Source organism: Anser cygnoides, chromosome 1 (assembly GCF_040182565.1).
Source record: "Anser cygnoides isolate HZ-2024a breed goose chromosome 1, Taihu_goose_T2T_genome, whole genome shotgun sequence".
In the NCBI taxonomy this organism is placed as follows: Eukaryota; Metazoa; Chordata; class Aves; order Anseriformes; family Anatidae; genus Anser; species Anser cygnoides.
In genome coordinates this window covers 161,432,822-161,448,385 of record NC_089873.1, presented here as the reverse complement: position 1 = coordinate 161,448,385, position 15,564 = coordinate 161,432,822, and positions in this window count along the sequence as shown.

Genomic DNA, 15,564 nt, shown 5'->3' with positions numbered 1-15,564 from the left:
AAGTCAGTTTTTAATGCTTTGGTTATGTCTATATGAACAGATAGCTATTTTTAATTGCTTTTGTTGGTGAGTTTTAAGCCACCTCTATTGGAAGCCAGAAAGTTGTGCAGAAGTGTGCCTGATCAGCCTGTTCACTGAGAGACAGAGGACACAACCTCAGGTTAGCCTAAGCTATGGTTCTAAATTAGTTTTACAGGAGTGAGTGCAATCTATCTCATTTAACATTAGACATCTGTTTTTAGTGAGGTAAATCTAGCTGAAAGTGATGGTATTGAGGTAACCTCTGACTTCTTTCATCTTCCCATATAGCTATAAATTTTGCAATAGTTACTTAATGATTAAGAGTCCATTACCTCTTCCACTGTTAAGATTTTTATATGGAAAAATGACTTATTGTAGGCTGAGTGAAACTCAAAATGAATGTTGTTTTTAAATTCTCTATTAAAGTTTGAGGGAAAATCTAAATTTCAGTCTCAGTTAAAAACATGCTTTAAAGAAGTCACGTTAATTTAAAGTTGACTTATTTTCCGAGAAATGTTTAAGCTTCTGACATTTAGAGCATTTAGGTTTATGAATATCCATGTGCAGAAAACTGGATACCACAAAAATGATATTCTTTCTGCTCCTGAGCATACTGTCAACATATGTATTTTTTCTTTTTTTCCAATTCATTTTTATTAGATTTCTGCAAAACATTGGTTTTTTTTTTTTTTTGTTTTTTTTGTTTTGTTTTGTTTTTTTTTTCCAAAGTTTGGAATGGATGCAGGTAATTTTATTTTGATACTCATCATCAGGATAATCTGAAAATATATATAAATGCATGCATGTGTAAGAGTGGGAATTTTTATCTTTGCTAAAAGAATAATACATAACAGTGTAAAATGAGAGAGTTACAAAGTTCTTCCTTCCTCGGAAAAAGATGAAATGACAAGGAAGGTATTTTTCTGGAAAAGTGTTACATTTAATAATATTATAATATTAATCTGTGCTAGTATTCATAGATTTTTTTTTTGAGGGTATATCTTCATTTTTACATAGATTGTGTCCCTTAATTTTCTTCTATGATTGTGTGCACAGTATCAGTTTAGGCTAAACCATACAGTAATTTTAATTGCCAATTTTCTCCTAATGGAAAATGCAGAGTTTCTATTAAAATTTCTACATCCTAGGACCCACATGTCTATTCTTCTAACATTCATATCAAATGTGACACTTGGTATACTTCTTGAATAATTTCATTAAATTACAGTTCAGATGGTTGGCCAAATAATGCATTTAGTAATAACCCAATTGAATTAAAAGTACAGAATGTGTTTCAGTAAATTTCAAATAGGGGACACAGGACTTAGTTCTAAAGTTAGGTACTAGTATAATTAGCAATTATAGTTTTTCTGCATACTAAGTTTTTAGACAATCATCTATCCGACATTCAACTTTATGCTGTATATTCTTTTACTGCTATTACAGTGATGCATACAATATATACGCTATTGACACAGTGTTTTCCTCCCCCCCCCCCCCCCCGTAAGAGCTGTTTTTAAGTGGTGTTGTAAACAATGTTTTATATTAAAAAGGCATTTTAATTTAGCAGTTAATTTAAATATATGGTTTGCAGTCTACTCACCCCTATTTTAGGTACTCAGTTCAACTATGAATAGATCAGGCATACAAAACTTTCTAGGTACAAATTAGGCATAAAATTCTAAATTTAGAACACTAATTCAGTACTGTTTGATCACGTGCATTATGTTTTCTGATGTGCCTAAGATTTCAAAGAAAGCTGTTTAAATTATAAATTGCCTTATTAGCTAGCTTTTCATCAGACTAGTTACCATAAGCTTTATCTCCTACCATCAGGCCAGCTAGCATGTAGGAACCAAGCATTCTGGTAGTTACATTTCCTTAACTTAATTTTGTTAGGCATGCTCAAGTAGTACTTATGTCACTCAGGCATTTTTATACCCATGTTTTTCATAGCACTTTAATGACTTCAGCGTTCAACCAGGGAGCAAAAGACTTGCATTATCAAAAGGCTTGGATAAAATTAAGGTTTTTACTCCACAGCTCTGTTAACTTGGGATACTGTAGTCTAATCAATGAAAACACATGACATCGGTCCTGGTGCAACTTTGGATTTATATGCATTACCAAATTAAAGAAAACAAGACAATGAGGTCAGTAAAAATGAGTATCTATTTTAATTGGCTTCATGTTTGGTCCCTGACATTTTTATCATTCAAATTAGTTATCTTCTAAGACAAAGTTCAGCCACAGTCCTGTGGATAACTTCTCCCAAAAACAATTTGGGTAAGACAACACTATGCATTTGCCATAACACTCCACAACACTAAAATCACAGAAAGCACATAATAATCACACAGTATCACAGATTTCTAGGTTGGAAGAGACCTCAAGATCATCGAGTCCAACCTCCGACCTAACACTAAGTACTCCACTAAATCATATCGCTAAGCTCTACATCTAAACGTCTTTTAAAGACCTCCAGGGATGGTGACTCCACCACCTCCCTGGGCAGCCCATTCCAATGCCTAACAACCCTTTCGGTAAAGAAGTACTTCCTAACATCCAACCTAAAACTCCCCTGTCGCAACTTTCGCCCATTCCCCCTCGTCCTGTCACGGCACGTAGGAGAACAGACCAACCCCCACCTCTTTACAGCCTCCTTTAAGGTAACTGTAGAGAGCGATAAGGTCGCCCCTGAGCCTCCTCTTCTCCAGGCTGAACAAGCCCAGCTCCCTCAGCCGCTCCTCGTAAGACTTGTTCTCCAGACCCCTCACCAGCTTGGTCGCCCTTCTCTGGACTCGCTCGAGCACGTCCATGTCCTTCTTGTAGCGAGGGGCCCAAAACTGAACACAGTACTCAAGGTGTGGCCTCACCAGAGCCGAGTACAGGGGCACAATCACTTCCTTAGACCTGCTGGCCACACTGCTTCTTATACAGGCCAGGATGCTGTTGGCCTTCTTGGCCACCTGGGCACACTGCTGGCTCATATTCAGCCGACTATCAACCAATACTCCCAGGTCCTTCTCGGCCAGGCAGCTTTCCAGCCACCCATCTCCCAGCCTGTAGCTCTGCTTGGGGTTGTTGCGCCCCAGGTGCAGGACCCGGCACTTGGCCTTGTTGAACTTCATACAGTTGACCTCAGCCCATCGGTCCAGCCTATCCAGATCCTCCTGCAGAGCCTTCCTGCCCTCGAGCAGATCGACACACGCACTTAGCTTGGTGTCATCTGCAAGCTTACTGAGGGTGCACTGGACGCCCTCATCCAGATCATCGATAAAGATATTAAAGAGGACCGGCCCCAGTACCGAGCCCTGGGGGACACCACTAGTGACCGGCCTCCAACCAGATTTGACTCCATTCACCACAACTCTCTGGGCCCGGCTATCCAGCCAGTTTCTAACCCAGCGAAGCGTACGCCAGTCCAAGCCCCGAGCAGCCAGTTTCTTGAGGAGAATGTTGTGGGGAACGGTGTCAAAAGCCTTACTGAGGTCAAGGTAAACCACATCCACAGCCTTTCCCTCATCCACCAAGCGCGTCACTTGGTCATAGAAGGAGATCAGGTTCGTCAAGCAGGACCTGCCTTTCATAAACCCGTGCTGACTGGGCCTGATCGCCTGCTTGCCCTGCAAGTGCCGCGTGATGACCCTCAAGATAATCTGCTCCATGAGCTTCCCTGGCACTGAGGTCAAACTGACAGGCCTATAGTTCCCCGGGTCTGCCCTGCGGCCCTTCTAATAGATGGGCGTCACATTGGCTAGCCGCCAGTCAACTGGGACCTCCCCCGATAGCCAGGACTGCCGATAAATGATGGAAAGCAGCTCGGCCAGCTCCTCCGCCAGTTCTTTCAGTACCCTCGGGTGCATCCCATCCGGCCCCATGGACTTGCGCACATCCAAGCTCCGTAGCAGGTCGCCAACCATTTCCTCATGGATAGCGAAGGCCACATCCTGCTCCCCATCCCCTTCCACCAGCTCAAGGCACTGGGTATCCAGAGAACAACCGGTATTGCCGCTAAAGACTGAGGCAAAGGCGGCATTAAGCACCTCAGCCTTTTCCTCATCCTTAGTAACTAGGTTTCCCCTCGCATCCAGTAAAGGATGGAGATTCTCCTTAGTCCTCCGTTTCGCGTTGATGTATTTGTAAAAGGATTTTTTGTTGTCTTTAACGGCAGTAGCCAGGTTGAGCTCCAGATGAGCTTTGGCCTTTCTAATTTTCTCCCTGCACAGCCTCGCTACATCCTTGTAGTCCTCCTCCGTGGCCCGCCCTTTTTTCCAAAGATTATAAACCCTCTTTTTTCTGCTAAGCACAAGCCGCAACTCTCTGTTGAGCCAGGCCGGTCTTCTTCCACGCCGGCTCGTCTTTGGACACGTGGGGACGGACCGCTCCTGTGCAATCACGATTTCCTTCTTGAGGAGCGCCCAGCCTTCCTGGACTCCTCTGCCCTTCAGAACCGCCTCCCAAGGGACTCAGCCAACCAGCGTCCTGAGCAGCTCAAAGTCAGCCCTCCGGAAGTCCAATACAGCAGTTTTACTGGTCCCCTTCCTGGCCTCGCCAAGAATAGAGAACTCTACCATTTCGTGGTCACTCTGCCCAAGACAGCTCTCGACCACCACATCTCCCACCAGTCCTTCTCTGTTTGTGAAGAGAAGGTCTAGCAGGGCACCTCCCCTGGTAGGTTCACTGACCAGCTGCGTCAGGAAGCTATCTCCCACGCTCCCCAGAAACCTCCTAGACTGCTTTCTCTGTGCCGTGTTGTGTTTCCAGGATATGTCCGGGAAGTTGAAGTCCCCCACGAGGACAAGCGCCATCGATTTTGCAACTTCTGTCAGTTGCCTATAAAACTCCTCATCCGTCTCCTCATCCTGGTTCGGCGGTCTATAACAGACCCCGACCAGGATGCCAGCCTTGCCGGCCTTCCCGCGGATCCTAACCCACAGGGATTCAACCTTATCATTCCCAGCCTGGAGTTCCACAACATTGAAAGATTCTCTAATGTAGAGAGCCACACCACCACCCCCTCTGTGCTGCCTGTCCCTCCTGAAGAGCCGATAGCCAGGCATTGCAGCACTCCAGTCGTGGGAGCGGTCCCACCACATTTCCGTGATGGCAACCAAGTCGTAGCCTGCCTGCTGCACGATGGCTTCCAGCTCCTCCTGTTTGTTACCCATGCTGCGTGCATTAGTGTAGATGCACTTCAGCTGGGCCATCGCCTTCTTCCCCGGCCTAGCCATTGTTTCCCCTGGCACAGCTCCAACAAGCCTTGTTTGAGCCCCGTCCCCCTTCTTACCTAGTTTAAAGCGCTCTCTATGAGCCCCGCCAGCTCCTGGCCTAGGATCCGTTTTCCCCTTGGAGATAGGGACCCGTCTGGGGCCATCAGGCCAGGTGCCGAGTAAAGCTCCCCATGGTGAAAAAAAAACAAATTTCTGTGCTGGCACCAGCCTCTGAGCCACCTATTAACCACGCGAGCTTTCCGTGTTCTCTCCATGCCTCTCCCTTCCCCCGTAGGGATAGACGAAAACACCACCTGCACTCCCGCTCCCTCCACCAATCGTCCCAGCCCCCTATAATCCTGTTTGATAGCCTTGAGGCTTCTCTTTTCAACATTGTCACTGCCAGCCTGGACTATCAAAAGCGGGTAATAGTCAGAGGGGCGAACCAGGTTTGGAAGCTTCCTGGTAATGTCTCTGACCCTGGCCCCAGGGAGGCAGCAGACTTCCCTATGTGTGGGGTCAGGCCAACAAATAGGGCCCTCCGTTCCCCTGAGGAGGGAGTCGCCCACAACAATCACCCTTCTTTCTTTCTTGGTGGAGGCAGTCCTGAGGCGTGGAGTCAACTTCCTCACCTCAGGCATCCTCCTGGGTAGGCTTCCTACCTCATCCTCACCCACCGGTCTCTCCAGCTCCAGGGCCTCAAACCTATTGTTCAAGGGCACCTGGGAAGGCGGCACCGGAAGGGGAGGGCATCTCCTGCGAGGTCGAGCAGGGACCTGTCTCCATTCCTCCTCAACTCGCAGGTCCCCTCCCTCTGCCCGATGGCGACAGGGCAGGGGGTCCACCCCCCGTTGGAGCGTCTCACCCTGGTCCCTCTCCCTCCGGTCCTGCAGGGAGTTGCTCCACCAGTCTATCTCCCGCTCGCACTCCCTGATATCCCTCAACCTCTGCACCTCCTCCTTGAGCTCCGCCACCATGCGGACCAGGTCGTCCACCTGCTCGCACCTCACGCAAGCAGTCTCTCTGCCTCCCGCCGATGGCAGCAAGAGGCTCAGACACTCCCCGCATCCGGAGACCTGAACTGCCGCGTGTTTGGACGGGCAGTCGGTCTGGGTGTGTACTGACTTCCTAGAGAAAGCACCGTGCCTGGTGGAGACCATCGCAGCCCAGCTGACGGGAGAGTGCCGTTGGAGGAGTTGTCCCTATGGGCGGGTGTGAGCGCTCCGCCCTGCCTGCCCGCCCTGCCCGCGCTCACTGCCTCGCTAACTGCCGTGTCACTCCCTGTTTGCCGGCCCTGTTCGCCGTGCTCCTGGTCGCTCGCGCTCCCTAAGGGCTGCCTTTGAACGGCCGGAGGGAGGAGCTGTCGCTGACGCTGCTGGCTCCGCCTACGCCTCGTCAGCCTCCCTCACGAGGGCTGCCGGTGCCTGGCAGCTCCCTCACGTAGGCTCGATGCCCGAAAAATAGCCCTGCCTGTCCCGATCCCGCGCTCCGCTGCAGCACGCGTCTGCCCCGGAGCCGGTCGCCTCGGCAAGCAGAAAGCACATAATAATAATACTAATATACTAATATAATACTAATATATATACTAATATATAGTATATATAATATACTAATATAATACTACTAATAAAGTCTAGGTTGAAACAGATCTCTGAGGATTAGCATGTCCAATTTTCTGTTGTTCAGGGCCCTGATAAGCCATCCCAAATGTTTCCAGCAAGAGAGATTCCATCACTTCTCTGCGCAACCTATTCCAATAGTCAATTGCTCTCCAAGTGAAGAACGTTGTTTCTTATATGGAAATAGCATTTTGCCTGAACGAATTTGTGCCTGTTAACCCTTTTCCTGTCATAGTGTTTCCATGTGAGAATACCTCCATTCTCTGTATAACTACCTTTAGAAAGACTTAACCTTCTCCTTCCTACATGGAACAAATTCAGTTCCTTCAATCTTTCTTCCTGCACCAAGTTTTCCACCCCTCAGACTAGCTTGAAGATTGTCCTTTAGACTGTCTCTAATGTTTTTCACATACCCCTTAAACTGGGAGACCAAACCTGAACACAGAATGCTAGGTTTGGTCTAAGGAGTGTAGAGTAGAGTGGAATAATCACATCCCTTGATCTGACAGCTATATTCTTACTGATGCAGTCCAGGTCATATTTTACTTCCATCGCTGCAAATGTGCACTACTGGCTCAGAGTTAAATTTGCTTTCCATCTGGTCCTTCACTGCAGAGCTGTTCCCCAAGCTGTTAAACCCTGTACTGACAGTTGGTATCCCAGAATGCTTTCTTTTACAAGCATCGCAAGATAAACTGAGACCTATCCTGGCAGATGACTTTATATGAGTCCTTACAAGACTTTTTTTCCTGTAATTTAAGATCTTGTGCGTTGTGGAAAATGTTTTATTGATATAGAAAGCAAGGTATCATAATCTCCTGTTCTTTCAATGGCCACCTTTTGGGGCTTAATCAAAATACCTTAGAAAGCTGTATGATGCAGATGTGCATGAGCTTTTCTATAAGAACAGATTGGGGAGGGGAGGGGAGGGGAGGGGAGGGGAGGGGAGGGGAGGGGGGGAGGGGAGGGGAGGGGAGGGGAGGGGAGGGGAGGGGAGGGGAGGGGAGGGGAGGGAAGGGAAGGGAAGGGAAGGGAAGGGAAGGGAAGGGAAGGGAAGGGAAGGGGGAAGGGAAGGGAAGGGAAGGGAAGGGAAGGGAAGGGAAGGGAAGGGAAGGGAAGGGAAGGGAAGGGAAGGGAAGGGAAGGGAAGGGAAGGGAAGGGAAGGGAAGGGAAGGGAAGGGAAGGGAAGGGAAGGGAAGGGAAGGGAAGGGAAGGGAAGGGAAGGGAAGGGAAGGGAAGGGAAGGGAAGGGAAGGGAAGGGAAGGGGAAAAGTAGTTGCTCACCACCAGCTGACCAATGCCTAGCCACTCCCTAAGCCCCCCAGACAACTCCCACCAGTGTTATTACTGAGTATCATATCATACGGTATGGACCAGCCCTTTGGCCAATTTGGGTCAGCTGTCCTGGCTGTGTCCACTCCCAGTTTCTTGTGCACCCCCAGCCTCCTCACTGCCAGGGCAGCATGAGAAGCACTTGACTCTGTGTAAGCACTGCTCAGCAACAACTAAAATGCGTTATTAGCATTATTAATATTCTAAATCCAAAACACGGTGACATACCATCTACTATGGAGAAAATTAGAAACCAGGACAAGTGGTAAGACTGTGAACCGGGAGGGGACTCAGGAACCTGCCTGAGAAGGGTTAAGGAAATGATAAGACTATAAAAACCAATGAAGGATCATGCAGAGTGAAGGGAGCACAGGGAGTAACAAAGAGCAGAGACACACAGAAAAGGTCTGTTGCATATAAAATAAGGTCTGTGGGTATGCTTGCCTGGTTGAGTCCTGTGCCTGCTCACCACAGTCCGTCATAGCTTCTTATCAAATCTTTTTCTAACTATCCCTGTGCACCGTCTTTCATTCTATCCTGTGTGCTCCTGTGCTGCAGGGACTGGTGCTGCAGATTATTATAAGCTAATGGTAAGATCTGTGCGTGTGGAAATTGGTGCCAGATCCTGAAATCAGACAGGGAGGGTGGGTGCCCTAGCCTGCGGCACCAGCTACTGGAGCAGATGAGGGTTTCTTGCTACCAACCCCTGGTGCAGGAACAGCGTGTGTCCACAGACTTTTCACTGGGGATGCCAGCATGAGTGAGGTGAGTGCAGGGCTCAGCACTAGTGGCAGGAGGGAGGGGCTGCAGGTCACAGCCCATGTCCCTGGTGCTGAATGCTCTGCAGGGCTGAGTGTCTGTATCTTCTGTGAGTGGTGCGTGTGTGCACTGAGCCCTGAGCTGGATCAGCTGGTGAGAGGGGGCTGGGACCTGGGCAGAGGGACTGTGCTAGCACTTGGGGCATCTGCAGATGTGCATGTGCTTGTGGGCCTGGAGATGGTGTGTGTATGTCTGTACCAGGGAGCTGCTGTCTCTGCTGGTGCAAGAGGAGGGGACTTGGCTATCAGCATTTATGTTTTATGTGAGCCCTGCATGGGGGTTCTGCTGAAGGCAGAGCCTTGTCTGCAGCAGTGTGTGCGACCAGCTCTGTCAGCGTCCTCTCTGCACGCAGACGATGACTGTGGCTGTGGCTTTATCTGGGACACATGCTCAGCTTTACTACTGGTTGAACCTGCACACAGGAAAGCAGCACTTGCGTCCATCAACCAGGGCAGAGGTCTCGGGTCGCCAGGGTACCTGGCTAGGCTCCAGCAGCTAGGAGGCAGCCAGTCATCCCTTAACATCCCATAACAGTCTGAACCCCCAAAATCTCTAATATGGAAGTCCTTGAGTTTGAAAACTGAATACTCTTCATAGTTGCATATTGAATGGAATATGTTATTTTTAGAGATTTCAAGCAGAAACATTCCAATTCTCCTTCTCAAAACTTTAGCATTAATATAGTGATGATATATAAATCAAAAATGAAAAGTCAGAAAATTATAATTGACAGTCTACTTTATGTATACAGGATAAGAAAAACCTGAAAATTTGCCTGATAACTCAAAGTTAATGAAAGTTAACTGCAGTGAATTGGGATAGGGAATTTACAGTAAATGCTGTCATAATTTACACAAATATTAATATGTTTATATTTAAATAGAAGTAAACTTCTATGCAACTTCAAGTATCATAGCATCATGTACACACACAAAAACATTAAGATGATAGCAAAATACAACAGCTGTGTTCCAAACACAATAGCAAATATGTGCCTTCATCTCATAAAACTGTAGCTCTTCAAATTAGTTCCATGTTTTTCTAATTTTGGATATTCCAGACTCCAACCCCACCCTTACACACACACACACACAAAAAAAAAAAAAAAAGGGCCTTGTTTCCCTAGCAAAACATGGCTTTCATGATCTTTTCCAGCAGCTAGGATTATTTTCCCGCAACTCTCTCATGGTAAATTAGAAAAGGATGAATTCCTAAAGGCAAGGAAGTACAGCTAAGATAAGCAATTTATCTGAAACGTTTTGTAGTGGCCTAGGGCCTTCAGTGGGAATTTATCATTTAGTATTACACCATATGTTTGAAGAGTTAAGACTATGTTGTGTCACTTTAGGAAGAATCAAAGGAAAGATAGTTCCAGAAGTCATATTGTTTCAGGCGAAGACTGGAAGCATTAACAGTTTGAAATTGTGTCAACACAGGAAAGAGAATAATTTGTTACACATCTTTTTGTTTAAATAAACCTTCCTCCCACTTGAAGATCATCCAGCTTTATTACCTACCAAATAGGGGGTTGCATCTACTCTTAGGTTGGAAATTAGGAGACGTTTCTTCCCAGAACGAGTAGTCAGACACTGGAACGGGTTGCCCACGGAGGTGGTGGCATCAACACCCCTGGACATGGTGCTTAAGGACGTGGTTTAGTGGGTGATATTGGTAGTAGGGTAACAGTTGGACCAGATGATCTTGGAGGTCTTTTCCAACCTTAGTGATTCTATGATCTACATCTCTGCTTTAGCAAAGCACTTGAAGCCAACAGGAGCAGTCCCTAGTCCCCTTTTTTTTTTTTTTTTACATATTGGAAGTGCAGCTTCATTCTGATTATTTATTTCTGCATCTGTGTATGACAAATGCTCATTAATATCCTAATTTTATTCCAGTTGTATAACACTGAATCATTCTAGAAAAGGGAAAGTTGTCTGTCTGATGTTTTAGCCTGGGCATTTGGTGAGTAATCTCAGCTCTAACACTCCTTGATTCTAGATCCTTAAATCTTTTATTTCTTCTCCATCAATGCTGTTGCCATTCTTTCTCTGCTGACTATAGACAGAACCATATTCAATAGTTACAAGGCCACAGTACATTACTAGACAGATTCTAGTAAAAGATATTATTACCATTACTACAGACCTTGCCCCAATTAGTTCTTTTTTACTGACATGGCTACTGTAAAATACCACTCATTCAATACCTAACATTCTTCATCTTAGACCTCCGAAGTCCTCTCTTTTGTCTCTGTTTGTTCATTCATATTTAAGTTCTCTTTTAGCAGTGCTCCCTGAAATGATATTGTATCTTAATTGGATGTCATATGTGGTTGTTATTCTGCAGATGCATTTCAGAACGTTTTTTTTTTTTAATTAATTATTATTATATATATATATAATCAAAAAAGGGATTGACTCATGAACAAAATATTTTTCTGGGAATTGGGGCAATGGAAACAGTCTTTGGGTATCACTACAAAAGATTGCAAAGAGTACTCCAGAATGTTATTTTGTTTGTGTGTTGTTGTTTTTGGTTTGGTTTCAGTAGATTTGCTTAAAATAAGCACAGATCAGAATCTATTTATAATCCATTACTGTTTATCCCAATTAAGATATTAGCCCAGTAATGCTAAGAAAAATACTATTCAGTATTTGCTATTCAGCAATCAAAATGATGTCTTCCAGAAAAAAGATTCAGACTAGAGGTTTTCTAATTTACTTTGTCTCCTCAGTGCCATTTTACAATTATGGAATGCATCTGACTGTGATTTTTTTTCTCCCTACCTACATGGACAATTCATTCCATTATGGCAGTGACCTGCCAAATGGGCAGTGTCCCTATTTCCATACATTTCCAGTGCTTTCACAGTCCAGAAAGGAAAATATGATCTTGCATTTTAACTGATTAAATTATGCTCCATATTCCAAGTAAATATAAGCAGAATTTGTATTTCTATACCTCTGTCCACTGAGGCAGCCCTATCAAAGCTATCAATTACTAGCAGCTGAATCAGACTAGGGATTCTCAAAAATATGGATTCATCATTTCTGTTTGGCATCTTCAGATCAACTTCAATCTTTTATATGGATTTGCTTCTCAGAAAGTAAATGAACGCGACTTTTGAAAGCAGTCCCTCTTTCCTGGAAACAAGCATATAAATACTAGAGATGAAGGAGAGATATAAAATCGTTAGTATTTTTACTGCTTAGTATTTTTAAGAAATAAATTATTCAAGACTTAATCATTACTTATAGAAAAAAATGGATAATTTAAACGTATAAAAATAGATAACATGGATATTAATTAAATAACAAAAAATACTAACAGTACGCTGGCAAGGGTAATCCCAGTTGAGTCATAAAAATGACTTAAGCCTTCAAATCATGTAATTTTAGTTGCTATGTTCTTTTGTACTTTTTCCTGCTGCATGAAAACCACTTAGGGCAGAGACTCTCTGCTCTTATTTGGACAATTCTTGGCATAAGATAGCTTAATAAAGTCACTGCTGGGATAATAGAATCTTCCAGAAGTAACTTTTAAATTTAACAGTTAAGATTAATTTAAAAACGGGAAACAGTTATGTGTTCAGCTGATTACATGAAAATATTTTCTTTGTAATTTAGATAAATGTTTTCCTGGCAATGAAACTGAATATAAAAGTATTAATTATTCACAATGTAATCATTAAGAAATTGGGTAAATGTAATCACATTGCACAGCCAAATGAAATTAACAGATATCTCCAAGAGGAATAGGAATCACATAAATATATTATTAAATAGGAAAAAATATCCTAAATTATCTATGTTATTATTCCATGTGTCTGTGTATATATTACATTACTAAATTTTCTGAAATGGAAGGAGATTTTAAAAGTACGTCAGTTTTCTATACCCTGCTGTTTTTCTTCTCACAAGCAAGATGTATGCGAAGAGAATGATCTGAATAGTTTGTCAGACGGTTAAAATTCACAAAAGATATCTTTCACCAACCACTTTCAAGGATCTTTGGAAAGTGATATTGCATCTACAAACAGGCCTTTCCGTCTCAGAATTTGCCTGTCTTGAAAGACATGCAGATAACTGGAGGCTTAATGATGATCTTACTAGCAAAGATGCCATACCTTTCATGTCAACACTAGATAGGCATGTCTCTCAGTTGTGTTTCATCTGAGAATATCTAGTTTTCTTTTCTCTTACATTTTTTCTTCTTCCATGTAGACTATCATTTTTTCATCATTCAATAGATGACAGTCTGGAGTGGACTGGTAGCCTTTATCTTTGTACTGCTGCTAGAAAATTATCCGAGAAAGAATGATGAAGTAGAGAATAGTCCCAGCACATGTTGATTTGGAGTTCTTGTTTCCCCTAAGCACTAAGTCACAGTTTTCTGGACTACACCAGAAGTATTAATTGTTAAAGTACTATTATTAAGGAGTATGCTGTACGGATTATTAGGGAAGTTTGACTAGTTCGGCAGTGCAGCCTGAATATTTCAGTTACATTTTTGCTAGGAATCATCCTTTGGAAAAGCCTAAAAGACTAAGATCCTAATCTGGGCAGTTAAATTAGTGGCCTCAAATTAAGGACTGTAAATTGCCCCATTGTTTTGCTAAAATGCATTTAAACAGACATTAAATATATATATATATATATGTATGATTTAATACACACACACACACAAAGAAAGAAAAAGATACAAATAACTGATATTAAATTCCATTTTCAATTGTAAGGATAAATATAAAAGTGCTGACTGGAACAAGATGATATCATTTTCAGTGAATTGAAAAAATAATAATAATAATAAAAAGCTTTTCAAAATAAGGTATATTATTATATATTTTAGTAAAATAGTTTTATTTTTGAACATGTAAATTCTTTTCAACTTTGAAGAAAAGGGAAATTTCAAAATGATAAATGAATTTAAACAACAGACTATAGAAATTTTAATTGTTGCAATTAAAGATGAAATTCAAATTTCATCATAAAAAGTCACAGAGAAAACTACCTATTTAATGTTTTTATGAATTGCTAAATTAGACTATTTTCCTGGTTCCAGTTAGGACAGAGTTAAGTAGCTCATAGTAGCTGGTAGGGTGCTATGTTTTGGATTAGGATGAGAAGAGCGCTGATAACATGCTGATGTTTTAATTGTTGCAGAGCAGTGCTTACACCAGGCCAAGGACTTTTCGGCTTCTCGCTCTGTCCTGCCAGCGAGCAGGCTGGGGGTGCAGCAGGAGCTGGGAGGGGACAGACCCAGGACAGCTGACCCAAACTGGCCAAAGGGGTATTCCATACCATCTGACGTCATGCTAAACAATATATAGGGGTGGCTGGCCGGGGTGGGGGGGCCGGCTGCTCGGGGATAGGCTGGGCATCGGTCAGCGGGTGGTGAGCAATTGCATTGTGCATCACTTGTTTTCTTACACATTATGATTGTTAATACTATTACCATTATCACTATTATTATTATTATTGTTATTATTATTTTCCTGTCTTAATAAACTGTCGTTATCTCAACTCACAGGCTTCACTTTCCCGTTTCTCTCCCCCATCCCAGAGAGGGAGGGGGGAGGGTGAGCGAACGGCTGTGTGGTGTTTAGCTGCCAGCCGGGTTAAACCACAACAACTATTTAATGGAAAAAAATACTGTGCATGTAATATCTACCATTATTTTTTAAGAGGAAGGTAAATACTACCTCACTCACCAAGGCAATCAGCTCCATTGTGGGTGCATTCCACGGGGGTGGCAGCGTACAGGGGGTTCTTGAGCTGGGAAAGCCCCGTGGGAGCACAGAGACCTGCAAGGGCCAGGCAGCTCCCACAAAAGTGGTTGATGAGGTGTGAGGTGGGGCCAGGAGAAATGGTGGCCTCCTCCAACTGCCCCAGAAAACAGCCCCTAAGGAGAATGAGGGACCAGGGTGGGCAAACAGGGCACGGTATGGCAGTTTGTGTGGAAGGGTACCCCTTTGAAGGAGGGACATTCCCCTTGATGAGTGGGATGCTCAAAGTACACTTTAACCCAGCAACTGAGCACTGTTCTGTGACCATTTGCACAGGTCCTACCTGACCCTCAAGGTTGGAATGGTGGGCATTCATCTGAGAGCAAAGGCTGCAGCTCCAGCTGGGGGATTTGCAACATCTACCCCAGCACTGGCTGATGCCTCCACCCAGATGGTGCTGCTGAAGGAAGGGGCTGCAGTGCAGACCTCAAACTGAAGGAAGCGTTTAGTCCTTTCTCCTGTGGCAGAGACAGGCAGCACACCTGCCTGAAAAAGGTGTGCCCAGGTGGAGGACCTCCTGCAGCAGGTGGCTGAGTTGCAGCAGGCAGTGATATGGCTGTGTAGCATCAGAGAAGCCGAGGAGGAGTTAGATGGCTGGGTCCAGGTGCAGTCTGCATGGAACCCACAGCCAAATAGGCAAAAACTCTCCCACTGGCACATGCGGAAGGGAGGAGGGCCAATAACAGAGAAGAATGGAAGCTTACAATGGCAAAGACCAGCAGAAGGAAGAGATTTCCCCTGAATCTAGAGGTGCCCCTGCAGAACCACTTCAC